The sequence below is a fragment of the Saimiri boliviensis genome, chromosome 9 (genome assembly GCF_048565385.1).
Source record: "Saimiri boliviensis isolate mSaiBol1 chromosome 9, mSaiBol1.pri, whole genome shotgun sequence".
NCBI classification, from domain to species: Eukaryota; Metazoa; Chordata; class Mammalia; order Primates; family Cebidae; genus Saimiri; species Saimiri boliviensis.
In genome coordinates, this window is record NC_133457.1 from 105075975 (window position 1) to 105085278 (window position 9304).

Here is a 9304-nt window from a genome sequence, read left to right on the forward strand (position 1 = left end):
TGGTGCCTGGCCACCAAGCCCTTTGATTCAGAGGCAGGGGGGCCTGCCCATCCTCTCTTGCAGCTCTCAGCAATCCCTCTATTGTCAGGCCTCTTTCCCACTACTGGTTTTTGCAGGGAGACAGAGGAATTGGCTGGAAGCAGCTGCTTTGAGTGGTAACCCTTTCTGTACAGTGAAGGTACGATATTTTCCTATTTCTAAATGCCTAGCCCAGGACGCTATCTGGAGAGACCTTGTCTTCCAGAAAGTGCTCTAATGCCACAGCCTCAATGTGGTAGAGCCTGCCTCTGCTGTCATGTTCTGTGTCAGTCTCCGCTAACTCACAGCATCTCTTCTCACTCTGTGCCTTTTTCTGTGGGACGTGGCTTCAAGGAGACCACAGATGGTAAGTTGGAGGGAAGAAGTGAGGCCTGAGATTGTAAAAGCCTGATATTAGGAGACTGATTTTTTCCCCCCTCTCCACTTGCTTTGTTAGAACTAGTGAAGTCACTGCAGACTTTGAGGAAAGTCCTAGGAGAGATGGATGTGGGATAGGAAGATGGAAATGTTCTGGTGCCCCTTGTAGAGTGTCTTGTTCAGAGGAGCATGGGACCATTGCTTCCTTGGAGGGAATCTCTGAGAGCAGCATGTTTACAGGTGACAAGACTCAAGGTGGAGCCATAGGTGAGGAGTGGCTTCGGGCCACTATTGACCAGATAGATAGTCCCACCTTGTTGGTAATTGAGCTGTAGTGCCTGGAGATTTGTGGCTAGAGCTGGTCAGGTTTAGGTTCAGGTCTTAGCTCCTACTGTGACCTTGGGCAGATTACTTTTCCCTGTCTGAAGTTGATCTTTAGCTGTAAAAGTAATTTCTCCTCACAGAGCTGTATATTAATAATAAGGGAGATTGTATATGAGTAAGAGATTTTATGTGAAAAGTACCCAGCACAACATTTGGCACTTAGTGGGCACTTAGTATTCATTTCCTTTACTCTCATCTTTGTTAACTACAGAGCTCCAGTTCTTTCCACCAATTAGCCACAAATTGGCTGCTCCAACAACCTGGGATAGAAGTCTGTTTCCTACTTGCCTTCTGTGTTCCTTCCCTGAGTCTGTACACAGAGGACTAGGGCATCAAAAAACTCTAGAATTTGTATAGCATATTGGGAGTTCATGCAACATTTTCTCACCTGTTGTATTATTTGAACTTCACAGCAGCTTCATGAATCTATGGAGGGTAGGAGTTACTATTCCTCTCTTACAGAGGAGAAAACCAAGGCGGTAAGGGTAAGGTCACATATCAAGTTCATAGCAGATCCTAGGATTTCCGATTCCCACTATAGTTTATTCGCCACTCTGGGGAAAATGACAGTAAGATGGACTGTTCTATAGGACCAGAGGGTTATTTTTTGTTTTTCTGCCCTCTGACCACATGTGTTTGACCAACCTAGGCTTCCATCTGTGGACAAGCCGGACTCATTGCCTCAATTTCAAAACCCTTCTGCACTCATCCTTGCCACAACACCTGTGTCAAGATGCTTGGCTTACCCAGACCTTTCCTACACTCCTACGTGGAAGTGAATGTAGCTGTTGATTGGGGGCAGGGCACAGAAGAGCCTCACCCTCTTGACTTGCTGGTTTGTGGTGAAACTTTTGCCTATGCTTCTGCAGAACATTGGAACCTGGGGCTCCATGCCCCAAATGTCCTGAGAAGGGCCTCTCCAGCATTCTCTGTGACATCTCAAGAGCATGCATTCATTCATGTGCTCCTTAATTTGTCATACATTTATTGTGGGCCTTGCTACTGTGTGTTGGGCACACTGAGCTGGAGATGATTGCTCCAGCCTCTGACTTGTTCAGGGTGGCGGTAGATCTCTAGCCTGGTTCATGTTCCATCTCACCATATCTACTCTCCTTAAAAAAAAACCAAAAAACTGCTTTTTTGGGCTTCAGTGACTCATTGAATAAGTGAGACACTACTTGTGCTTCCCTGGCTTTAGACTCTGGCATTTGCTAACTGTGCCAAGCACTGTGGAGTCCAGTAGTGGACATAAGATTAGAAAGGTAAGGAGGTTAGAAAAGGTAACATATGTAGATATAGCCAGAAAGGAGAGAAATAGCCAGACAAATAAAACACGTAAAGGATTTGGTGAGTTCTATGAAGGAAATAAGCAAGAGGCTGCTCTGTCAGGCTAGGTGAAGGTGTGCTGTGATAACAAATGATGCTCACATATCAATGACTGGCAACAACAAAGGTTAATTTCCCCTATCTGCTATGTGTGCTAACCTACATCACTGTCCCTGGAGAGTGGCCTCAGTGGTTCTGGGCACGGCCTCTAGTACAAAGCCTAAACACCCTGGGCAGACTAGGCTGGAGAGGGATTTAAAATATGGAGGTTGAGAAGGCATGAATTTTCATGACTTGGGATGGGTGTGGTGAGTGTGGGTTTGCTGTTGTGGTAGAGTGCTGCCCATGTGGGTCAAGAGACTACCTTGGCTGACATCTTTCAAATAGGTATCTTTGTGTGGCCCTTACCTAATTGTCATCTCCCTGCCATAGCTGCATTTTCCCTACTGACCCATTCCCCTACTTGAGCTGCTCACCGAGCCTACTATGTTGTAGCCACAGTGTCCTGCTGCCGCCAAAAGTTGGAGTGTCTCGCTACTTCTGCCACTCATCACAGCTGCTTCCCAGAACTTTGTTCTGCCCCATGAGTGTGCTGGAGTCTTCCGAGAAAGTGGGGAATATGGGTACCTAGAGACCTCTAAGGGGTGTTCTCAGCCTCAGAGAGTAGGGAAAGAAGTATGAGAAGGGGTTGGTCCCTGAATATAATGTAGTTTCGGGGAAGAAGCAGTAGGGATCTTGGAGTTGGTTGCCTTATGATACGCTGTGGTCCCAAGAGATGGGACTTGGAGAGTCTCTACTTGCATTCCTGGCTAAGCCCTTAATATTCTCCTACCCCTCCTTGTAAGACTAGTTCCTTTTGAGGTGGTACTTGGCTAGCTTTTGAGAGGCTGCAGTGGCTTTGTGCCCAGGCTTAAGTCCTAGCTTTCTCCCCACTCTCTACCTCCTAGGAACCGGGCCCATCCTGGGGGAGGCAGGGAGGAGCTCCTTTTTATAGTCCACATGTAGGCTTTGTGTATAGGCTCTGCTGCTTCCTTCCGGCCCTGGCCCTTCCTGGTGTTGGCCGGTGGCCCTGGCTTCAGCAAGACTCAGGATGCAGAGTAAATGGGGCGGGGCGTTCTCCTGCAGAAGACTGGCATCTCTTTACTGAGCCCAGGCCTGGCACAGAGGAGACTAGAGTTAGGAAGCAAGAAAAAGAGATGACCCAGTCCTTGATCCTGGGAAGCTTGCAATCTGGACCATGTAGAAAACCACTAAGGCCCAGGGCTGGCAGGAGACAGCTGTGCCTAAAGTGCTGTAGGCTGAGCTCAAGGGCCCAGAAAGAATCGCTTTTCTCTCTGTAGCAGCCCGTCCTGCCCCTGGGTTCCCTCTATCTGCCAACTGGCACACAGGTGTTGGGTAAAGGATCTGTACAAAGGTTGTGAGGGCCCTGGGTGCAAGGCAGGAAGGCGTGGGCACAGTGGAGATTGGGCAGTCTCACTGATGTTCTGGGCCCTGACAGTGAACAGCTGGCCAGACTGGTAAGGGATTGGGCCATGGTGAGTTTGACCACTTGTTGGTTTGTGTTTAGTTCTTCCTTGGAACAGGTGGGGAGTTCACTTTGAGGTTGGCTTCCTGTTTTCTTGGACACCTTGGGGGTATGGTTGAGTTATAATGTCCTTGGCTTGGCCTTGCCCGTGGTAGGAGTTGGGTATTGACCACACTGTTTTGGCTGTGTAAGTGTGCATGTGTAGTGGGAGAATTCCAACCCCACCTTGACTTCAGCCTAAGGCCCAGAGAGTGTGGGCCTGAGTTAACAGGGTGACTAATCCTAGGAAGGATTGAAGGAGAGCTCCAGTTGGCCATAGGTCCCACAGGTTTCTCAGCTTACTTGGGGTCAAGAGGTGAACTAAGAGGTACAACTCTGTTCCCTCATTTGGGAGGTTGGGCAGTGATGGAGGCAGGGGTGATGGTCCTTCTCTGAGGTGTTGAAGACCCACTTTATGGTCTCCCTGTTCTGCCTCATGGTCCACCAGCTGTTTGGAGGCAGCTCTCCCTTGCTGCCCTAGTCACTTCCTCCACCTTCAGTAATTGAGTATATTGTGCCTGTATTAGCTTCTCCATCCTAACTGGGACTATGGCCTTTCTTGGGAGTTCTCAGCATATCCTTTAAGGAGATTAGGAAAGGTAACAAAGGTCACTTTGTTAAGGATTCTGCTGAGGGCCTTTTGAGGCCTGCAGTGAAACACAGAACATTCTCTCCAGTGAGAACAGAATGCCAGTTGCCAGACTGATCCCAAGAGGATGGCTTGGTCCTAGCCTGAGAATTGGTCTACACTGGAAGCATGAAGCTCCATACAAGGATGTGTGCTAGTACAGGTGGGGTGAGCAGTTGTCCTAAACAGGTAGAACTGTAGTATGTTCAGCTTCAGCTTGGGAAAAGGAAATCCAAGGTAGCCACCTCTCTTAGTAGGAGAGGTAAGTTCAAAGAATTTAAGCTGGGCTGGGCACAATGACTCAAGCCTGTAATCCCATCACTTTGGGAGGCTGTGGCGGGTGGATCCTGAGGTCACGAGTTCAAGACCAGCCTGGCCAAGATGGTGAAACCATGTCTCTACTAAAAATAAATTAGCTGGGCGTTTTGGCAGGCACCTGTAATCCCAGCTAGTCAGGAGGCTGAGGCAGAGAATTGCTTGAACCTGGGAGACAGAGGCTGTAGTGAGCCGAAATCATGCCACTGCTCTCCAGCCTGGGCAAGAGAGCAAGACTCTGTCTCAAAAAAAAAAAAAAAGAGGAAGAACTTAAGCTAGGCTTTCTGGGCAGGCAGTGAGTGAATGAGATCCCTGGCTCCTTGGAGTGAGATCAGAGACTAGATCACTCCCTGGGGCCCTGTTTTCCAGTAAGCAAAAAGGGGTCAGGAGAGTGGCTTGGCTTGGGCTGGCATGGCCCAGAGAGAGTGTGGCCAGATGCTATGGCAGCTGGGTCAAACAGCTCTGAAATTGGAGAGCCTGGTGGGTTCTGCTGAAGCAGGATGTCTCAGCAAGCAGTCCTCTGACCTGATGACTTCCGGTCATTATTTAGAATGTCTCCAACCCCACAGATTTACTCTGTGTTGGAGGCTTAAGAACTAAACCCACATTTACTGTCCAAGGGGTGGCAGCAACCCAGAAACCAAAGAGGCAGCATCCAAGGTTGGAGTGGTGAGACATCATGGGGTTCAGGGAGTGGCAGAGGGGAAGGCCTCTATTCTCCCTTTCCCACTCGTCTCCCTACCTCAGCCCCTATTGCTCTGATATTTCCCCCACCACCAGGAGTCCTAGGTCCCTATTGTTTCATTGTAGGAGGGAGACCCCAGATTTTTCTTTCTTCTCTCAACCCATTCCGTTTCCTCTCCCTTGTGAGAGGGGTCTGCAGAGGCAGAGCAACAGAGAGAGACTTGTAGATATGCTGGGCTGTAGTGAGGAGGGCCTCATTTATCTAGAGAGCAGGAACAGGTTGTACAGTAGTAATGCTTTCATTATATTTTTCTTGAATAAGGTCCCCAAAACCTTATTAAGTTCCTGGTAGGCTTGGGGCATTGAAGATGACAGACATGGTGCAGTCTCTGAAGGAGTTTGCACTTTAGTGGGGAAGACAGACAGCCTTAAAATTCATATATGGTTACTACTGTAATGAATACTGTGAAGCAAGAGTGCATGATGCAACCTGGAATCCTCTCCATCTTCCCCTTTTGTCTGTGCTGGCCCTGCTTGGCCACTTCCAACAAGGATTTTGAGGCATTACAGAGCACAAGCCTAGGTTACAGGCAGTCTTTGCTTTGAAATATTGTTGGCTGTACCTCTTTGTGTTCACTTTCCTCACTCGGGAATTGGGGACCCTAATACCTACTTCATAGTGTTATTAGCAAGGATAAAATATAAGACAGATTTTATCTTTGTAAGGCAATCTTATCAAGAGCTTTACGCTATGTCTATGCAAAGTAAATATGCAAGAAATGAGTGTTAGGATGCCAGATGCCGCTGTTGCTCATCCTCCCTTCCCACCCAGGAGAGGTAGTAACTACTTCATCCTCTACTTCTCAGCTTCTCATAGTATTTGTCTGTGGACTCTATTTAATGTAATCTATCTAGCATAATACTCATATCTAATTTTTCCTTCCACATTCAAGCGCCTTGAGGTACATGTATTCCAAGTACCTAGAAAGAGAACATTAGTTTCTCATGTAGGTGCTCAGAATTTATGGTTAATTTTGAATAGTAAATCCAGTAGGACTTGTCAGAGGGCTTAATACAGCTGCTGGTGTACAGGGGCTGGTGAGAGAAAAGGAGATGTCAAGGATCATTCTGAAGTTTGGAGTTTGGGCACCTGTTTAAATGGTGACGCTCTTAGCTGACCCAAGGGGTATGGCAAGAGGCCTGGGTTCTGGTGAGAAAAGATAGTGTTTGGTTTTACGGGGTTGCCTTTGAGGTGTTTTGACATGAAGAGTGGAGATAGCGAGTAGGCAGCTGAATTGAAGGATCAGAAGCTTAAGAGGAGAGGACAGGGCTAGAGACCTATTTGTGAATTAGCTTTACATAGGAGGTAATTAAAGCTGTGGGCATGGCTGGCACTGATGAGGGAGAAGACAGCACCAGAAGAGAGGACCTTGGCCTGAGCCTTGACCAAGGCCATTGCTAAATGTAGGTAGGCTCGTAGCTCACAAAGAAGCAAGAAAACCAGGCAAGGTTGTGCAGGATAAATCAAAGGCAGAGGTTCAAAGAGGGAGGGCATGACCAACCATGTTGATTGCTGCCGAGGGATCGGGAAGGAGGACCATAGATACGTGATTTATGGGTCAGGCACGGTGATTCATATCTGTAATCCCAGTACTTTGGGAGCCCAAGACTGGTGAGTCATTTGAGCTCAGGAGTTCAAGAACAGCCTGGGCAACATGGCAAAATACCATCTCTGCAAAAAATATAATTAGACTGGTGTGGTGGTGTGCCTGTAGCTATCTGAGAGGCTGAGGTGGGAGGATCACCTGCGCCCAGGGAGGTAGAGGTTACAGTGAACCCTGGTGGTGCCACTGCACTCCATCCTGGGCAACAGAGTGACTTATGGGCCAGGCATGGTGGCTCACACCTATAATCCCAGCACTTTGGGAGGCCAAGGTGAGAGGATCACTTGAGGTCAGGAGTTTGAGACAGGCTTGGACAACATAGTGAGACCCCATCTCTATAAAATATAAAGAAAAACATTTTAAGTGACTTATACCCAGTGCTCTGGTTCTCCAAGTGGCCTGAGTATACTATGGTGGAGGCGGGGCATTTTATGAGGCACTTTTGAGGTCCTGGACATCCCTGAGATATGGCCCTGGTGAGTCTCCCAGTCTCTCTCCTATAGCCAGGAGCCTGGCATATATAGGCCATCTAGAAAGAACTTAGCTAGCCTTAGTCTGCAAAGGAGGCAGAGTTTGGAGCACACAAGACTCCTGATCCAGAGGCTGACCCATAGCCATCTTGAGAATCTTCTGTAGTTGTGCAGAAAAGTTAACTTTCCCTACTGTGGCAGTTAAGGCTAGAATAGGCCATCTTCCCTCCCTTCTCATACATGATACTCTGAATGCCCTGTTTGTGGAACGCAGTAGACTTCTGCACCTCTGCCTTGGTTTCCATGAACCCCTCTGCCCAATGTGTGTTTGTCAGCCCTCCAGACCTGCCTTTTACAGAGCACTCCCAAGACTTTGCTCTGCACACACTCAGCACCACAGACACCTCCCTGTTGTTCTACTCTTTGCATGACCTCATAGTTATCTGCTTCCCCATCTGTTTCCTCCATCAAGCAGGGGTTTTCTCAAAGGCAGGAACTCAAATGCCTTATTGATCTCTGTTTCCCTAGGACCCAGCCCAGGGCCTGACATGGAGTAGATAAATGCCTGATAAATGTTTGATCAGATGATGGAATGAATGCATAAACCGAATAGGTGACTGCTGAGTGCTCTTCCAGCTTTGATTTCTCTGGGTGGGACCTCCTTTCCCTTCCTCCCTTGGAGCTTAGGCATTCTGTTCTCACCTCTGAAATAGGTAAGATTAATTTAGAGTCTTAGGGAAGAGGGCTGTCTGCCTGGATGGTACAAAGGCTGGCTATGGTTGCTCTTCATGTCTCTGTATACCCAGTGTCAGGGATAGCAGCTGCTGTGGGGACACTGCAGAGTGCCATAGTTCTGCCATGACTCACCATTGTGACCATGACAAAACCCTTTGGACCCTCCATTTCCTCATTGCTTCAAAGAAATTTGTCTAGAATCTAGACCAATCTTGTCCAACTTGCTGCCAGCGGGTCTGGTTTGAAGGCAGCTGCTTCACAGGAATGGAAAGGAGAGTAAGCCCCACCGTCGCCTTCCCTTTGCCATATAACTTTGTGACCTTGGAAGTCCCTGAACCTAGATCCTTGTTTGTAAAATAGAAATGGATAGCCACCCACCCCTCCACTTTCGCCTTCCTCTGGTGGCAGCCAGATGTGCTCAGGGGAACCTCAGATTTGTGAGTATGTTTCTACAGAGAGGCGGAGGAGGAATGTTACAGTCTCAGAAAGAGAAGGTGAGGAGAACTCTAGCTCCTTCCATAGGCTTTGGGCATACACAGCCAGCTTGGGAATTGCTGACCATCTTGTGGCCTGGCTATTACTGCATCAGGCTTTCTTCGCACCTGTGTACAGGTTCTATCTTTGTCTCTTCTTCGGCTACCTCCATCCTTTTCCTTCAGAGCTGTAAAAACCCTGCCAAAGCTGTGTGGTCCTGATGGGTGCAGAACCCCTGCACCTCTGCCTCCCTGTGAAGGGGGATCTGCAGTATAGTGCCTGTCCTACCCCATAGGGAGTTGTATAGGGACCTGGGGAGGGGTGGCTGAGGTAGGGAGCCAGAAGTGGATGACAGTCACTTCTGCTGGAACTTGGAACCTTTCTTTGTTCGTGTTTCAGTATCCTCTGGTGGAAGAAGGCTTAGCTCCATTAACACTCTCCTGGGTCCTACTTGTGTAGTCTCTTTGGTATGGGGGTTGGGAACTGGGAGGGATTCAACTGTTTGCCACAGGCTACATGTGGAGAGGGTAATTGGTGAGAGGTCATTTTGGGGAAGATCTACATGTATATTCTGACTCCTGGGACCATTCTCCTGAATCTCCTGGTGGTCTTGGCTTAGGGCCCAGCAGGGCGTGGGTGCTTAGCATCCAGCTGCTTTTACTAT

At 48.4% G+C, this 9304-nt stretch overlaps 2 protein-coding genes across 5 annotated transcripts in view; one reads left to right on the forward strand and one right to left on the reverse strand.

Moving 5' to 3' along the window:
• ZHX3 (zinc fingers and homeoboxes 3) overlaps positions 1-9304 on the reverse strand; it is a 183562-nt gene that overhangs the window by 17657 nt on the left and 156601 nt on the right. The window lies entirely within an intron of this gene.
• PLCG1 (phospholipase C gamma 1) overlaps positions 1-9304 on the forward strand; it is a 39753-nt gene that overhangs the window by 6936 nt on the left and 23513 nt on the right. The gene's annotated exons all lie outside the window — the stretch shown is intronic.